Genomic DNA, 19,261 nt, shown 5'->3' on the forward strand with positions numbered 1-19,261 from the left:
AGACTAACATCTTGTCTCTGAAATGAACATACTTTACAGAAAAAGAACTGTTCATATAATGAAAAGGAGCCCAAAGACTTTCTTCATTTTCAGAAATCTAGACTTGACACATATTCTAGACTTGCATGGGCTTTCTTGGATACATTTGTTTCAGGGTCTGTATGACAGACAAGCGGTAATGCAGATCAACGAATCACAATATGGCGATAACTTTCCGGTATACATGTATAGTCAAACCCAACCTTCAGGCCATCACTGAGGATTTCGGTCTTAACATTGTTGATATGAACAGGTTGACAGGAATGACTTGGAATGTTTAGATTGTAATTACAGGCCAATTTGTGGTCTGGAATGTAGTCAATAACCAATCCAAATGTTTAATACACGTTCAGCCAGTCAACAGGAGAGCCGAGATACTGGATGCCGGTTTAGAGAGCGTTAATTACTGTACAAACTGTCAGTTGGGTGGTCTTTGCTGTGACGAAATACGGAATAGACTGACGCCGGATCAGAGGACGTGTAAATGATCATAAATTAACTAGTTTCTGCCGGGACCAAATTCTAGTGCCGATATTGAGAACATGCCGGATTGGAGGGTTGGCGGTTTAAAGAGCTTCCACTGTATTATACTGTGACCATCTGATGTTGATATCAGTATTCCATTATACATTTCGTCGTGTTGCCTATCCAGTGACAAATAGGCGCCACGTTGATCAAGACCAGGAAGAAATTTCAGATAATAATGCACTTTTTATTTCCACTTAGAGAAACTCTGTTCAAATCCCGACCTGTTGAAATGTCGCTCCACTGTAGATATTGCGTGGTTGAAATATTTGAAAATGACGCTCAGCTACACCAATAGGTGGTAGTCAACGTGAGATCTAGATGAGATACCGTCGCCTTCCTTGTTCAGACCACTTCGGACATGCATGAGAGGCTAAATCCATTGTTAAGTTGTACTTGACGTCCTTGCTGAGTAGTTGGAAAATAGTTTCAAAACACGCAGCTATTAAACCAGGTGACTTCACCAGTGTAATGATAATACGAGTCATGAACCAGGATGTCTCAGGTGCAATGGTGTACACAGTCCGTTAAACAAACTGTTTTCGACCCGAGAACAAATCTCAGAAGCATTGCAAAGAGTGAGTCTGTGAGTGAATGAGGTTAGTTTTACGCCGCTGTTAGCAATATTACGGCGGAGGACACCAGAAATGGGCTTCACACGTTATACCCATGTGGGGAATCGATCCCGAGTGCTGAGAGTGACGAGCGAACGCTATAGCCAATAGGCTACCCCACATTGCAAAGAAGTCATGATAGACATTTGAAGAAGCTCGTCAGCTGAAATTGTCATTCTGATTTTTCAATATCAGTCGTTGTCACTAAGGATGAAGCGATTACTGTATTGGCTCTGCTCAGGCCCGTAGCGTTTAAAATCAACGAACCGTCAATCGTCCGTGTTCGTCCATCCTAATTACCCCACCACTGAATTTTCACCGGGTAAACAGATGTACATATACTAGGGGTGGGTATTGCAGAGAATTCTTATATTGCGATGTGAAAACATATATTGCAATATGTATTGCAATATATTACAAGAAGAATTTTTAAACAAATATACTCATGTCAATAATGGTTGTCACCCCCTCCCCACCCCAAGCCCACACACCCACACCCACACCCCTCTCCAATAAAAAAAATTGAAGGGGGTGACAACCATTATTGGCATGAGTATATCTACTTATAATCGAGTTAATGCTTGATTTATAAAGCAAAAATGGAACAAAATCAATATGCTTGATTAAGCTTTAATATCAGTTCTTAATCATGACAAAATATAAATGTAAATAAGTTTTAGCATAAATGAAACAAGAAAATATGCGAAGATTTCCGAGTGTTACAAAGATATTCGAATGCAAGTCAAAATACCAGTTTTCGATCGGCGTGTCGTAATACGTATCGTTTTCATGTCTGAACGGGTAAATACCGGTAAACCGGTTATATTGCGCAGCCCTAACATATACTTATACCAACTCTAGAACGCATGTCCGCACGCAGGCTCGCTTGCTCAATCACTTTTCTCTCCTTTCCTCCCTCTAGGGATCACAATGACACATGAACCCAAACAACCCACCCCATCCCCACCCCACCCCAACACACACCCCACACACACCACCACCACCACACACACACAACCACCCACACCCCAACCCCTTCCCTGCTAATGGCATCTGCATTGACTTGCTCATGGACAACTGATTCGTCTTGGTTCTCGTCTTGACCGTTTGTCGGAACGTGACTTGACTACGGTATTCCCACGTTGACCTCCAGTGACACCAAGAACCCTCTCCCCCTGGTTTAACATTTGACCGCGCACAGACCTGCACAGACACATGGCTCCAGGGTCATCGCCGTCATAGATCAGGGTCGTGCATATCCATATGCCTGAGTGTAGTGTTGTCATCAGTTGTTTGATGCCAGCTTGAACGCACGACAGCGGGAACATGGATGGAATAAATGAATAGGTTTCGGTCAACACCGCTATACCGTATCGCAGTTATACCACCACCTGTCTGTTTTATGTGGGATGAAACTCCGAAGTAGTGAAGATAGTAGTGATTACGTATGTGATGAAACATGAGCATGGGTATGGTGGAGACAAAAACAAAACACTTCCTGGCGGGCCTAAGGGCCGCAACTCTTTACGGTGATTTGAGAATGATCATGTACATTTTTTTTCTCATCATAAGCAACGGTAAGTGCAGCTTAGTTCTCGTGGATACCATGTTCGCTCCCTGAATGTTCCTTATCAAGCTGTGGTCAGCGCATCTCATTCACTTTCTCGGAACCCGTGAAGGTCCGGGTTAGAACTGATCTTCAGCAACCCATGCTTGTCGTAAGAGGCCACTAACGGGATCGGGTGGTCAGACTCGCTGACTTGGTTGACACCTGTCATCATATCCCATTTGCGTAGAATAATGTTCGTGATGCTGATCACTTGATTGTCTGGTCCAGACTCGATTATTTACAGACAGCCACCATAAAGCAGGAATATTGCTGAGTGCGGCGTTAAACAACAAACCAACCAACCAACAACTTTCGCGGACATCTTGCTAAAACATTTTGTGATCAGGAATACCGAATGTAAATTTTGTTTCTTCCTCGTGTGACTTTGATGTGTTCTCGTGTAACTTTGATGTGTTCTCGTGTGACTTTGATGTGTTCTCGTGTGACTTTGATGTGTCCTCGCGTAACTTTGATGTGTTCCCGTGTAACTTTGATGTGTTCCCGTGTAACTTTGATGTGTTCTCGTGTGACTTTGATGTGTTCTCGTGTAACTTTGATGTGTTCTCGTGTAACGTTGATGTGTTGTCGTGTGACTTTGATGTGCCATCGTGTAACTTTGATGTGTTCCCGTGTAACTTTGATGTGTTCCCGTGTAACTTTGATGTGTTCTCGTGTAACTTTGATGTGTTCCCCTGTAACTCTGATGTGTCCTCGTGTAACGTTGATGTGTTCTCGTGTAACTTTGATGTGTTCTCGTGAAACTTTGATGTGTTGTGTAACTTTGATGTCTTCTCGTGTGACTTTGATGTGTCCTCGTGTAACTTTAATGTGTTCTCGTGTGACTTTGATGTGTCCTCGTGTAACTTTGATGTGTTCCCGTGTAATTTGATGTGTTGTCGTGTAGTTTTGATGTGTTCTCGTGTAACTTTGATGTGTTCCCCTGTAACTCTGATGTGTCCTCGTGTAACTTTGATGTGTTCACGTGTAACTTTGATGTGTTCTCGTGTAAGTCTGGTGTGTGACTTTAGTGTGTTCTCGTATGATTTTATTTCCAAATATAATGCTTGCAATAGCCAATTATCATGCTCTACTTCCATGCGTCTATTTAAGCAATAAACCGTTTGACTTACAATTTAAATGGGTGGAGAGCTGGGCCCGTGTCACCAACAGGATGAACACACAATAGACTGGGGAGATATTTCATCACACAGCAGGTCGAAGTGTTATTTCATGCACAGCAGGTTGAGCGGGTATTTCGACATACATCTGATCGATATGGTATGGTATTTCAGCACACAGTTAGTCGAGGAACTATTTCAACACATAGCAGTTCAAGGAGGTTTTTCATATAAAGGTTTGAATATGTATTACCAGCTTCACAACTGCGTCATCAAGGTGATCTACGACCTTGACCCTCTTGGTCAGAGGTCCCACACTGTTATCAGCTTTCACAGTTGCGTTAGAAACAACTTACTCACTAACCCTTCAAATACAAGTACCCCCTCCGTGGTGTAGTGGTTAGAGCGTCCGCCCAGAGAGCGGAAAGTCGCGGGTTCGATCCCCGGCCGCGTCACACCAAAAGACGGTAAAATATGGTACTTGTTGGTCCCTGCCTGGCGCTCGGCATTAATGGGTACAACAAGGACTGGTTAGCTCGGAGTCAGTATAATGTGTCTGAGTGGGGTATTCATGCTTCACTGCGGCATGGTATCTCAGTGGGCTAGCACTATAAAACCAGCTTATGTCTGGGCTAGTACAAGCAGCCGCACATACACATACACGCATGTACGTCGTCATATGAGCGAAATATTCTCAAGCACGACGTTAAACCCAATTTCACCTCACCTCACCTCAATCACAAGTATAGGTTTTTGCAAAAATGTTAACAGTGGCCGAAACTGTCTGAAATGGAAGGCGATCCTCTTTTCTATCAGTTAATAATCTGTTAACGAACGTGTTGATGGTGGGCGCAAGGACGTTACTTAATAGAAGTTGTAGTAGGAAGATAGTACGTGAACATCGCTGTACCGTCAGACAAATGAAAGACAACACTTAAAACCTTGAATACTACAATCTAAAGATGAAAACTGTCAGATCATAACTCTGGTTGACCCGTATCAACACATCACCATCGAATAACCATTTCTTGTTTTGTTCATTTTTCGCCACCATCGAAAATATAGTAGCAATATACTATATTTTTTAAGTTTACACCAGAATGTGACTTCGAATTATGACATCAAACTACTGATGCAAGTATCAGACTGTCATAAAGTGTGTATTCGCAGTAAATTCAAATTTTAGTTCTATTTTGTTCAAGTGCATATATACTCATGCCAATAATGGTTGTCATCCCCCCCCACCCACACCTCACACCTCACACCCACCCACCCCTCTCCAATTAAAAGAATTGAAGGGGGTGACAACCATTATTGGCATGAGTATATTTACCAGGCCACAGCTAAACCCGTTTGAAGAAATATCAGATCGTCTGATTATAACCAGCTTTTCAGTCAAGTTTCTCCGATAATAATGGGATTTGTAAAACTTCTTGTTTACAATCCACAACTGTGAAACATGATTTGACATTTTCTGTGGTCGGAACAGTCCTCTAAAACGCCTAATTCGCCGTCCTGTTTTGTCAGTTACTCTACATCCTGGGATCCTGGCTTTGAATATAAAGCCAGTATCATCGTTGTTTGTCAACGCAATGCCCATACTAAACACCTGCTTCCCTTGGGGTCTTCTTCCGTGCTATAACCAAAATACTCATAAGACCTTGCGAAACACAACCGTTTTTAATATGGCAGAAAACATATATTAATTCAAAACAATATATTGCATCCATGCACCCATGCGATGTAAACGTTTAGTGGGTTGTGGTGAGGAGGTTTCGCTTGGAAGTGTCAGAGAAGGGTATGCATACACGAACACCTGGTGTTATCATTGATTAATAGTGATCTGTCCCTATAGTTTTCACTGCTATTCCGTGTTGTACACTCAGTATAATCTGTCTCGGCAATTGAAAGTATTCCCTAGCGCTAACATTATATATCCTTACAATAAGTCCAGGCGTATCCCTCGAAGTTGAAATATATGTAAAGAGCAAATAAATATCATTACGCTACAGCCCAAACGAATATCATTATGCTACACAATCCCCTCTTTAACGCGAACTAGTTTAAGGACAGTTACAACATTAGGAGCCATAGTTTACGAGATTACAAAAAAGTGCTGTTACGGGAGAGTCCTGTATACAGAGTAAGTAGCGCCTACCGGTGTTTGGAGATGAAATGGTTGCGTTGTATCTACGCTCAAACCGTCCAGTACCGTTAGCGCTGCCTGTGCACTCTACCTTTGGTAAGTGCTACAATAGTGTGCTTTGAGACATCATCGCAACTGACAACCTACTGCATTTACGAATCAAGAAAGGAGTAGTGTCCCTTGTATATAGGTGGACGATTTAGACAGTCACTGTAGATCGAGGATCGAGTCAGACAAGTCCGGTATAGTTAGCTGTAGGCTGTAGTTAGCTAAACCACAAGTATCTGAAATTGCACTGGAAATGGTACAGGTAAACCTTCTTTTTCTTTCTGAAAACCACACACCAAATTCAGGGACTACATTAAAGGCGTTTTGGAAAATACAACGGAATTCTGGACAGGCCGAATGTAGCGGGAATTAGGTGAGAGAAAGGGGGGAAATAGCTGAGTAAATTTCAGACTTAAACGTAAAGTCTACAGACGAAGGGAGTAAGACGAGCTTAAGTCCTCCTTTGTGGGCGTGTCATCGTGGAGCGAGTGTCCGTTCAGGTTCTTGAGGGGAAGGTCGTCCGTCTCGAACGCCTCGTTGACCTTGGAGGAGATGTTGTAAGAAGGTGAGGACTCAATGGCAACGCTGTTCATGACAGCGTACCTGCCGGTTCTGTTGATGGGGTCAGCCGGACCCCAGTCAGCTGTGGGCTTCAGTGAGTTCCACTGCGAGGAGAAGCGTTCAGAAAACATATTTTAATCATTCATTTAAAGGTTGCTGATAGCTTAAATATGTTTAATAAATACTTATAACTGATATCATAATTGTATTCTGATATATATGATATAATAAAAGAGGATTAACGTCCTCGCCACTAGAAATATTCTGATGATTATTTAACAAAGATGTCTGTAAGTGTACGTTTATATGTACTTAAAAAGAGAGAACAAGCCCTTACTTACTGAAATGACAAAACATGCTATTTATTCGTTTACAGAAATATCCATTTTGCCAAAGATAAACACAAACCATTAAGTTTGGATTACGTAGTTAAAATCCGGGTTAGGTGACTTTCAGATAGAGCACTGAAGTTGGTAAATAGCCTATTTTTCTTTCGATCCGTGCTCGTAATGTGCGTGAGATGCACATATACATCGCTAGCAAAATTGATATTTCTTGAAAAATAATTCTTTGTATTTTTTGGTAAGAGTACTTTTAACCAGCAAGTAAGGACCAAACACTGTAGAATAAAGCTGTACTACAAAGGTATGGGTACGACCTTAATTTACAATTGTTTATTTACATGGAGACATGGAGATACTGATTATAAACTACACGTATGATGTTTTCTGCAAAACACTTCGTATTGTCCTCCGTTGACTTTCATTCCATACCAAGCACCAGTCAATGTTATGTTTAGTGTCGTCCAATCACAACCTGCCACTGTCATGTAGCAGGATCCCAGTCAAGATCTAATTGTTTTCAACATAGGTTTTGTATGCATCTCATTAACTTGTGTTATTGATATAATAATTCATAATTATTATAATTAACGATCAGCATGCATCACCAGATTATTGTCTTACCAGACCATTCCCTCCTCCCAGCACCAGTTCCCATCCCAGATTCCCGAAAACTGATGATCAATTTCAGACTCCACTATTTACACAAACTTACACATACATTCAATATCTGGATAAATAATAGTCTATAACAGCGCCATAACTTTTTACAAAATATACTGGATAGCAGTTCATTTCACCAGCGTTGTTCCCGGGGTCTGCTGCGCCCAAGCGTCGGAGCGGTAGCGCAGGCGCAGCAGACCCCGGGAACCAGGCTGTTTATTTGACACGGTTAACTTCCGGTTTCGACTTACAAATCCCAGTCTCTTGATTTGTATGAGGGCGACGAGGATGATGACGGCAACCGGCACCAGCGACATCATCCAACCAAGTCCTTGAGCCCACGGCTCAAACGTGTAGTCGTTGTAGCCGGCCGGAGATGCGTTGATGGCGCTGATGATGATGATGAACTACAAAGGCGAGAATGGTTTCATGTCTCACATAGCAATATTCAAGTATTATCACGGTGGGGGACACAAATATGCGCATATTGCATTGAATCCATGTCGGGAATCGAACTCAGTCTTAGGCGTGACAAGCCAACACGTTAACTACTAGGCTACCGCACAGCCCAAAGTGCATGTTCCCCATTTTGCACCTGGGACCCACTGCTACAATAATTTCGTTAAAAATTATAATCAACGTCTGTTTAAAATATTTGCGTGGGAAATTCAGAATTAAAGACATGAAAGCTCTCACCACTTCACTCCTTATATGGTCCAGTAATACAAAGGGCATACGCTGGATAATCGAGGGTGTGGTTCGAGTTTTATGGTTCTATCATGGCTACCTACAGGACGGACAAGGCAGTCATTGATTATCTTCCATGAATCCGCAACACGGCGACAGTGATCAATTGTCCTATCTGTATCTATGCGCTATTCAGAATAGTATTTATGTAGCTTTTATGTCGCATTCATCTCGTATCTCGCGAGATTCTCACGCATGACTCGGCAACATGGATTCGCCAGGTAAAGAACTGACCAGCATATATACATGCTTCCTCTAAACAGGCACTAAGAAGACGACAAGAAAGCCAATATCGGCATGTGTTCACAGCTGGGCTCTCAGGCGAAACAACGTTCACTTTCAGTGTTTGCCCTTAACCCTGAAAGGCTGCAGGCCCTAAGGACCCAGAACCATAAAAAGTTGTGGGTCCTGATCAGAATATGAAGGCCCTATATTTTAGCTACAATATAAGTAATTCCAAGCAAACAAAAAAAACGTGACAACTAACAAACTGAGTTTAAAAGTTAAAAGATGTCTCAGTGATTTAAACGGCTTCCTCGAAAATGATAGTCGTTTCACTTACAGACAACAACTGCTGATCGAGATAAAAACTAAAAATTACTGAATGATACTCTCCCGAAAAATAATACTCTCAGTTATTGGGGATGAAAACGCTGTTGGCCATAAGGAACTGCAGAAAATAAAAGCTGTGGGTCCGAGTGGTTTTTCAGTCGGCTTTGGGCCTAAGGACCGACGTTAGTTTCGAACGCTGTTCACTTTCGTCTCTGGATAGGTCACGTGTTGTCAATCGTATCTTTGACATAATGTCAACACAAACAAAGGGACATCATTCTGAGTCCTATGTCTAACAACTTGGAAGCAACTTGCGATTAAAATCGTTAGGATTAGGGTGTTTTGACGTTGCAACTGTCTTGTAATTACAAGACTCTGATACCTAAAACAATTAATTTGCCAGTGACATGACATTGAAGATAAGTGTTAGCGGGAAATGATTGCTGTAGGTGTCACACTGGGCCCAGTGAAATAGCCACGATTATAGGAAAAAAAGTCCTATTATTGTGAAAACAGATTAAGTGGATGTTGACATGAAAGTTATTGTAGAGAAAACATAAAGTGATTGTGTATAAAAGACATGGATTAAATACTGAGTTAACCAAGAACAATGATATTTTAACCGGACAGATCTAATCCAGGATTTAGCTTGAGTTCTGTTTGTCAAAATGTGATTTTAGCTGATTGAATCAAAGAATAATTAGTGTTCACAACAAGATTGTTTTAACAAACTAGCTTGTGGAGTACTGTTTGAGTTCTGTTTGTCAAAATAAAATGTGATTTTAGCTGATTGAATCAAAGAACTTCTGGGGGGTATATAGATGTATTCCTGAAAAACATTAGTAACCATTTCATCATGGAAGTCATTGGGACCAACAAGGGTGGCTTGAAGCTGGTGTTAGATGGTCACATGTACACTAAACATGCTACTCACAAATCAAAGATATATTGTTTGGAAGTGCAGCCGTAAGTCAAGTATTAACTGCCAGGGCAAAGTTTGGACTTAACTTGCAAAATGAAAACACAGAAGTGACCAAGTCTCATAACCTCGATGATGTTTAGTCCTGCAAATGTATCAGTGCAGATGCAAATTTTTATCAATTTACAATGTTGTATGTGAAAGTGCCTATGTGAATAAAGTATTAAAAAATTATAAAGTCCTGCAAATGTATATTTGTCAATTTACATTGTTGTATGTGGATAAAGTATTAAAATCCCGAATATCTAAGTTTCTTCACATTTGTTATAAAAAAATAAAGTACGACTTTTTTCATAGGCAAATTTAGTACTTTTTTACCGGTACTTTTTTCCTGAGGACTTTTTTTCCGAACCCCATAGCCACTGGACCGCTAGCCCATGGCAAGTTAAAATCCAGTCTGGCCAGTAAATCTTCACATTCACTGGCCCTACTGGCTAGCAAAATTTGGAAACTATTTCGCACGCTGCATTGGGCACGTAACCCCATCGTACATCTAACTACAACTAAAACCACTGACTTACGATAGTAGGGAGTATGCCCTTACCACAATTGTAAGGGGTGTAAGGACCGTCCACATCCCCCACCAGTAGAAGTTGGGTTTGAATCCTATCATCATCTCAATATCACACATGAATCTCTTGATGCCTGGAAAAACAGAAAGTCATCACTCGAAACCAGCAACCCAGGATACCAAGGGACATATTTCATAAGAAAGTAATGTGTTTTTCTTAACTCTAGCCAAACTTAAACAAATAATTAATATAGATCTGTCCTAAGCCAGTAATAAATGTGAACATCTGGCGAGTCGTATTTCGAGTACCACGTTCTATACTTGTGTATAACCCGTTGATATTTTAAAAGCGAAAAATATATGAACACGTTTGGAATGTTAACCCTGCAGAGAAATTACCCTTCTGTCAAGGTATTGCTGACGCAATGTTTGTGGCGTCAGTTGATGGCGTAGTATTGTATGTTTCACAATAGGAGGGCAATGTGACGTCAGAATGCTGTAACTCGACAATCAGTATTCATACTAATTAAAATGCACATGAATAAACACTCGATCTGTCTACCTTTGACACGTAACGTTGAAAGATAACTGGTTGCACTATGCAATTAATTAAAAAACTTTATATTTTAAAGAACAAAACATTTAAATGAAGCCAAGTCAAAATTAGATTTCAACGTACCGTAAACATACACGATACAGGCCACCTCACAAAGGCCAATCACGAACAGGTTGTAGCTGCCACTGTACCAGTTCATCAGGGTTAACACGTATATACCACCCTAGAGGTTGAGAATAACAGATTAACATATATACCACCCTAGAGGTTGAGAATAACAATTAACATATATACCACCCTAGAGGTTGAGAATAACAATTAACGTATATATACCACCCTAGAGGTTGAGAATAACAATTAACATATATACCACCCTAGAGGTTGAGAATAACAGTTAACATATATACCACCCTAGAGGTTGAGAATAACAATTAACATATATACCACCCTAGAGGTTGAGAATAACAATTAACATATATACCACCCTAGAGGTTGAGAATAACAGTTAACATATATACCACCCTAGAGGTTGAGAATAACAATTAACATATATACCACCCTAGAGGTTGAGAATAACAATTAACATATATACCACCCTAGAGGTTGAGAATAACAATTAACATATATACCACCCTAGAGGTTGAGAATAACAATTAACATATATACCACCCTAGAGGTTGAGAATAACAATTAACATATATATATACCACCCTAGAGGTTGAGAATAACAATTAACATATATACCACCCTAGAGGTTGAGAATAACAATTAACAGATATATACCACCCTAGAGGTTGAGAATAACAATTAACATATATACCACCCTAGAGGTTGAGAATAACGTCAGTGTTAACAGATATTTACCACCCTAGAGTGAGTGAATGAGTTTAGTTTTACGCCGCACACAGCAATATTCCAGCTATATGGCTTCGGTCTGTAAAAAAAATCGAGTCTGGACCAGACAATCCAGTGATCAACATTATGAGCATCGTTCTGCATTGGGATACGATGATATGTGTCAACTAAGTTAGCGAGCCTTACAGTCCCGTTAGTCGCCTCTTACGACAAGCATGGGTTGCTGAAGACCCATTCTAACCTAGATCTTTATGGGCCATATGACCACAGAGGATGAGAATAACGTCAGTGTTAACACGTGCTAGTACATTCATACATCTGGTAGAGATTACAATTCGCGTTAACACGTGTACCGCCCTACAGACTATCGCCAACCCTAACACGCATCTGCTGTCCTATGAGTAAAGACAAATACATTTTATTTGTGTTGACACGTACATGCGTATGCAACCTCACAGTTTGAGAAATGTATCATCGTTAACACGTCCAACCGCAAACCCCCTGCTGGTACAGACGTTGGCTGTACATTCTGAACCATCCGTACAGCTTAATGCATTACATGATTGATGTCATGAGCTTGATGACGTCATTATACTGGACTTTAAGGAAGTGGTGGTATCCATAGCAACAGAAGTTAGAGACAAGAATGATACAAACAAGCGAGACAAGTGACCAGGTCTACTCACGTAGGTGACGATCGGTATGCCCAGCAAGAACCCTATCGTGCAACAAAACAAGGTGAAGGGCACCTTCCGTTTACGGAGATAATTGGGGAAGACGTCCGAGATGGCGCTTATGACTGTCTCCATCATGGCGAACTGTGGACAGGTCATAGTAGGGTCATGTCATGGGGTTGGAACATGTGCTTGAATATGTAACACATAAGTGAGCAATAACACGAAATAAATTCGCACTGTGTATGTTAAAAATATATCCATAATATTCCTTGTCATAAATCTATCCAACTCCCTAATGTCTATATTTACACATTCCTTATCGTCTTTGAACGCAAACTGTTAAAATGCAGTTAAAATCTGAGCTGAATAGTTGGGAAAATTGTTTCTAATCTGGTGTTACACTGCAGTTTAAGTAGTGTAGTGGTAGTGACAATTTGAAACATACTTTCAAGTTAAAGCAAAAAATGATTGTACAGGCAACGGGTTGTATTGTACGTTTCTGAAGAAAACTCAATGATTGTACAGGCAACGGGTTGTATTGTACGTTTCTGAAGAAAACTCAATGATTGTACAGGCAACGGGTTGTATTGTACGTTTCTGAAGAAAACTCAATGATTGTAAAATCTTTACGTTACTGAAGAAAACTCATAATTAAAATCTTTCATGCGAACTGTGGATGAGTGAGGGGGTCGTCTCCATCCTACCTGGCTGTCCATCCCCAGGGTCAGCAAGCATGAAGAAGAACAGGAAGGCCCACAGTGGGGCGACCGGAAGTCTAGATATACCTTCTGGGTAGGCAATGAAAGCTAAACCAACGCCTGAAATATACAAAGTTGGTAACTTCTTGACATCTTGGGGCATTTGGCCTCTGGATACACACATAAACACTGAAGTTATCCATACCCACCCACCCTAAACATTAAACACCCACCCACCCAAAACATTTAACACCCACCCTAAACATTAAACACCCACCCAGCCTAAACATTACATACCCACCCACCCCAAACATTTAACACCCACCCTAAACATTAAACACCCACCCACCTAAACAATAAACACCCACCCACCCCAAACATTTAACACCCACCCCCCAAACATTTAACACCCACCCTAAACATTAAACACCCACCCACCCTAAACATTAAACATCCACCCACCCTAAACGTTAAACACCTACCCACCCTAAACATTAGTATGGGTTACCTGTCCCACCGAACCGCAGTTGTAGGAGCGTCAAGGATTTTTCTCTTCTTTGTAAATAAAACCACTTGCTCTGTTATCTGAACTAATTGGCCTAATGCAAGCCTTTCATTAGTATATCGGTGCACTTTTTATACTGTTTTGCATGATTATATAACTTATGATACAACTGCATAACAATCGAACATTTACATATCAAAGTGGGCTCCTTGGCTTCTGGCATCAAGTGGAACAGTGAAACCAACGTCAACAACGGATACCCACGCAAATGGAAATAGTTTTTTGGAAATATTATACAATTGAAAAACGTGCAATATATTGAATGGACTACGTAAGATGTGAGCAATCGTCACATGGTGGCTGCCTGTGGTAGTGGTACTGTGCTGGTCGCTTGGATCTCCCAGGGAAATGAGACATTCCTCTTTACAATACGGCTTTGGGATGACCAGTGTTACCTACCCTCGGCTGCGACCTCGGTCACTTCGACGTTGGACTGGTAGGCCATGAACCCAAGGAGTGAGAAGACGGCGAATCCCGCAAATACACTCGTGCCGCAGTTGATCAACGCCACAATTATAGCGTCCCTTGTAAATAAGTCATGAACGAAATATATACTCGAAGTCATTAATGAAGGGTCAAGCTATTGGTAACACTATTTCTTAGAAGTTGTCAAATCTTCGATTTTGTTTGAAATATATACAACTGAATGTTTTACACACTTTCTTAACAATATGGAAACACAGCAGGCCGTTGAAATGTCATTATTACGTTCTTTAACGTCCGATACATTCTGTTACAGATGGCACGTTTTTTATTCAAATTATCAACATGGAAATCCACCTGCCACTTAATGTCAATGTTTTGCACGTGCAAGTCGCTCTATCCATGGAAAGTGGAGGACAATACACATGCATTGATGCTTGTTCACCGTCGTTCACTGTTCAGGAACCTGTTTGAAATCGCAGCTCAAAATGAGACTTTTTTTGACACTTGCTGAAAGGGGTCAGGCTATAGGCCTTTTGGAATCGAACTCAGCGGCAGGTTGTTGTCCGTTATATTGTGAGTCAAAGTGCAATTGGTAGTCGGTGGGAGAGATTTCAAGCCAATGGGTCCGTGGACTATGCACGTCGACCAGGTCGCCCCAGAGTCACAACAGTCCGAGATGACACAGGTCGGACTCGGTTCGTCCACCTCTAACACCACGTCACAGGCAGGCGCGTTTGACATGGAGTAGACATCATGGCCGCTGGAGTCAACGTCAATGGTACCGCGTGCTCTTCACAGATGAAAGCAGATTCCATTTGTCCTTCCATGATGGTCGGCAGAGGATTTATCGTCGCAATGGAGAGCGAATAACAGATTCATCTGTGGCACGCATAACAGATTTGGCGGGGGTATGTCATGGTTTGGGCAGGGATAATTCCTACTGGACGTACTCCACTGCACGTGGTCGACGGCAATCTTTCTGGACAGCGTTATCGGGACGAGATTCTGGCTCCTATAGCAGTACCATTCCTGCAAGCTATGCATGGCTTTTATGGTCGACCCTCTTACTGCAAGACGACAACGCTAGGCCTCATAGGGCCAGGATTAGGCAGCAGGGTGCAGAGCGGATGGAGTGGCCAGCATGCGTGCCAGATTTGAACCGAATTGAGCATGCCTGGGATGAACTCGGTCGATGTGTGTACACACGCCACCCAGCACCAGTGCATCTCCCAGGATTCCGCAGAGCTCTAGTAGATGAATGGAATGCTATTCCGCAAACTGTCATTATGAACTTGATAAGGGGCATGAGAACAAGATACACCTGTGTCCTGGATGCGCGAGGAGGGTACACAAGATATATTCATGTGTGTCATTTTGTGTGGGGTTGGTCTAAACAGCTGATGTTTGCTAGTGCTGTTTGAACTTTTTGTCTGTATATCACGATGTGTCACGTTTGTCAACACATTAAACATTATGATGACACTTAGTTCTATTGTTTCTGAGAAACTTTTCTTTACATGTTCTGTAGATCATTTGACCCTATATTAACAACACCCAGTATTATAGATACACATGGATTCGGGTTGACTGCAATGTTTGATTCAATTATATTTACAGGAACACGACTTTAAGAGCGCATATTGGATATGTTGTTTGTTTCTTTGAAAATGATATATTTAAGCGTTAGTCAAATTGAGAACCTGTAGCAGTTGTTGTTGAACTTGTTGTAACTGGCCATCGTCAACAAGCCACCAAAACCTGGTCCAAGGGAGTAGAAGATCTGGGCCGCAGCATCGCCCCATACCTGGGACAAGAAACAACACGGTGTCACAATGTCAGTGCACGAGGGGCGATTAGAAAGTATGTAACTTCACCAAGAAAATTATACAAATGCGTCTATTTTTATGTTTTATGTTTCTACATATTATATTCTACATGTTATGCATCACAAACTTCAGGAAACAAAATATCATGCAAGAAATATTTTGTGTGTTTGAGACAGATAGAAGTCCGCTAGAATCAAACTGATATATTAAACTGCATAAAAAAGCAATTTGAAAGTGAACACCACCACCCTTACACAGTAAGTGAATGCCGCTTTGCCAAGTAATCTGAAGTGATATTTCAACGGTCGGTAAATAATCGAACGGCAATGTGACACATGAGCATCCAACAGGGTCCTCATGACAACATCAGTCAAATTACGGATCCTAGGTCTCTATCCCCTTCAGTGGTCACCCCATACCCTTCAATGGTCATTCCTTCCCCTTCAATTGTCACTCTATCCCCTTCAGTGGTCAGTCTATCCCCTTCAATGGTCACTCCATCCCCTTCAATGGTCACTCTATCCTCTTCAGTGGTCACTCTATCCCTTCAATGGTCACTCTATCCCTTCAATGGTCACTCTATCCCTTCAATGGTCACTCTATCCCCTTCAATGGTCACTCTATCCCCTTCAATGGTCACTCTATCCCCTTCAATGGTCTGTCTATTCCCTCAGTGGTCACTCTATCCCCTTCAGTGGTCTGTCTATTCCTTCAGTGGTCACTCTATCCCCTTCAGTGGTCACTCTATCCCTTCAGTGGTCAGTCTATCCCCTTCAGTGGTCACTCTATCCCCTTCAGTGGTCACCCCATACCCTTCAATGGTCATTCCTTCCCCTTCAATTGTCACTCTATCCCTTCAGTGGTCAGTCTATCCCCTTCAGTGGTCACTCTATCCCCTTCAGTGGTCTGTCTATCCCCTTCAGTGGTCACTCTATCCCCTTCAGTGGTCTGTCTATCCCCTTCAGTGGTCACTCTATCCCCTTCAGTGGTCGGTCTATCCCTTCAGTGGTCAGTGTATCCCTTCAGTGGTCACTCTATCCCTTCAGTGGTGGTCCCTTCAGTGGTCACTCTATATCCTTCAGTGGTCGGTCTATCCTTCAGTGGTCACTCTATCCCTTCAGTGGTCGGTGTATCCCTTCAGTGGTCACTCCATCTCCTTCAGTGGTCACTCCATCTCCTTCAGTGATCACTCTATCCCATTCAGTGGTCGCTCTATCCCTTCAATGGTCAGTCTATCCCTTCAATGGTCACTCTATCCCTTCAATGGTCACTCTATCCCCTTCAGTGGTCACTCTATCCCTTCAATGGTCACTCTATCCCTTTCAGTGGTCACTCTATCCCTTCAATGGTCACTCTCTCCCCTTCAATGGTCTGTCTATTCCTTCAGTGGTCACTCTATCCCCTTCAGTGGTCTGTCTATTCCTTCAGGGGTCACTCTATCCCCATCAGTGGTCACTCTCTATCAGTGGTCCCTTCAGTGGTCACTCTATCCCCTTCTCTATCCCTTCAGTGGTCACTCTATCCCTTCAGTGGTCAGTGGTCTATCCCTTCAGTGGGTCTATTCCTTCAGGGGTCTCTATCCCCTTCAGTGGTCTCTCTCCCCTTCAGTGGTCCTTCAGTGGTCACTCTATCCCCTTCAGTGGTCACTCTATCCCCTTCAGTGGTCACTCTCTCCCCTTCAGTGGTCACTCTATCCCCTTCAGTGGTCTGTCTATTCCTTCAGTGGTCACTCTATCCCCTTCAGTGGTCTGTCTATTCCTTCAGTGGTCACTCTATCCCCTTCAGTGGTCACTCTATCCCCTTCAGTGGTCACTCTATCCCCATCAGTGGTCACTCTATCCCTATCCCCTTCAGTGGTCTGTCTATTCCTTCAGTGGTCACTCTATCCCCTTCAGTGGTCTGTCTATTCCTTCAGTGGTCACTCTATCCCCTTCAGGGGTCACTCTATCCCCTTCAGTGGCCGGTGTATCCCTTCAGTGGTCAGTCTATCCCTTCAGTGGTCACTCCATCTCCTTCAGTGATCACTCCATGCCTTTCAGTGGAAATTCTGGCCAAGAGTTGCCATGACGCCTATCAGAACGGGGGTTGATTAATGGCGTGTGACTGGCAATATGAACACACTTTGGAGCCACTAGATACTAAATCAACGATAAAATGCCTCAAATTTCGTATTGTTATCATATTGTCGAGTAGCTTTTACAAAACACAAAGTCACAGACACTGAATAGGTCACATGTTCACCAGCACCTCCTAACCCTTGGCAACAGAAGACGTGTTCACTGTTATCTTGTTCGCAGCAGGAACACAAGGACCCAGCTTACCGAGGGATTGAGGAGACGTTCCCACACTGGTATGATATAGAACTTGATCCCCTTCTCATACCCGGGCAGGGTGAGACCTCGGACCAGCAGGATTATCAGCACGATGTAGGGGAAGGTAGCGGTGAAGTACACGACCTGGAACACAGGAGGAACACATGCAGTTCATTCGCTGTGTAATATACACATATTATATAACCACCAGAGGAACACACAGACAGGTTATATGACCAGCAGAGGAACATACAGGCAGGTTATATAACCAGTGGAGGAACATACAGACAGGTTATATAACCAGTAGAGGAACATACAGACAGGTTACATAACCAGTAGAGGAACATACAGACAGGTTACATAACCATAGAGGAACATACAGACAGGTTATATAATCAGAAGAGGAACATACAGGCATGTTATATAACCAGTAGAGGAACATACAGACAGAGGTTATATAACCAGTAGAGGAACATACAGACAGGTTATATAACCAGTAGAGGAACATACAGACAGGTTATATAACCAGTAGAGGAACATACAGACAGGTTATATAACCAGTGAACAACATACAGACAGGTTTATATATACAGTGGATGAACATACAGACAGGTTATATAACCAGTAGAGGAACATACAGACAGGTTATATAACCAGTAGAGGAACATACACAGGTTATATAACCAGTAGAGGAACATACAGACAGGTTATATAACCAGTAGAGGAACATACAGACAGGTTATATAACCAGTAGAGGAACATACAGACAGGTTATATAACCAGTAGAGGAACATACAGACAGTTATATAACCAGTAGAGGAACATTATATAACCAGTAGAGGAACATACAGACAGGTTATATAACCAGTAGAGGAACATACAGACAGGTTATA

The 19,261-nt window shown here is 42.1% G+C and overlaps 1 pseudogene; it reads right to left on the minus strand.

Moving 5' to 3' along the window:
- Positions 1–5,571: 5,571 nt before the first annotated feature.
- Positions 5,572–19,261, minus strand: part of LOC124252683 — a 31,157-nt pseudogene continuing 17,467 nt past the window's right edge.

The sequence above is a fragment of the Haliotis rubra genome, unplaced genomic scaffold (assembly GCF_003918875.1).
Source record: "Haliotis rubra isolate DU_JTF1 unplaced genomic scaffold, ASM391887v1 Scf520, whole genome shotgun sequence".
In the NCBI taxonomy this organism is placed as follows: Eukaryota; Metazoa; Mollusca; class Gastropoda; order Lepetellida; family Haliotidae; genus Haliotis; species Haliotis rubra.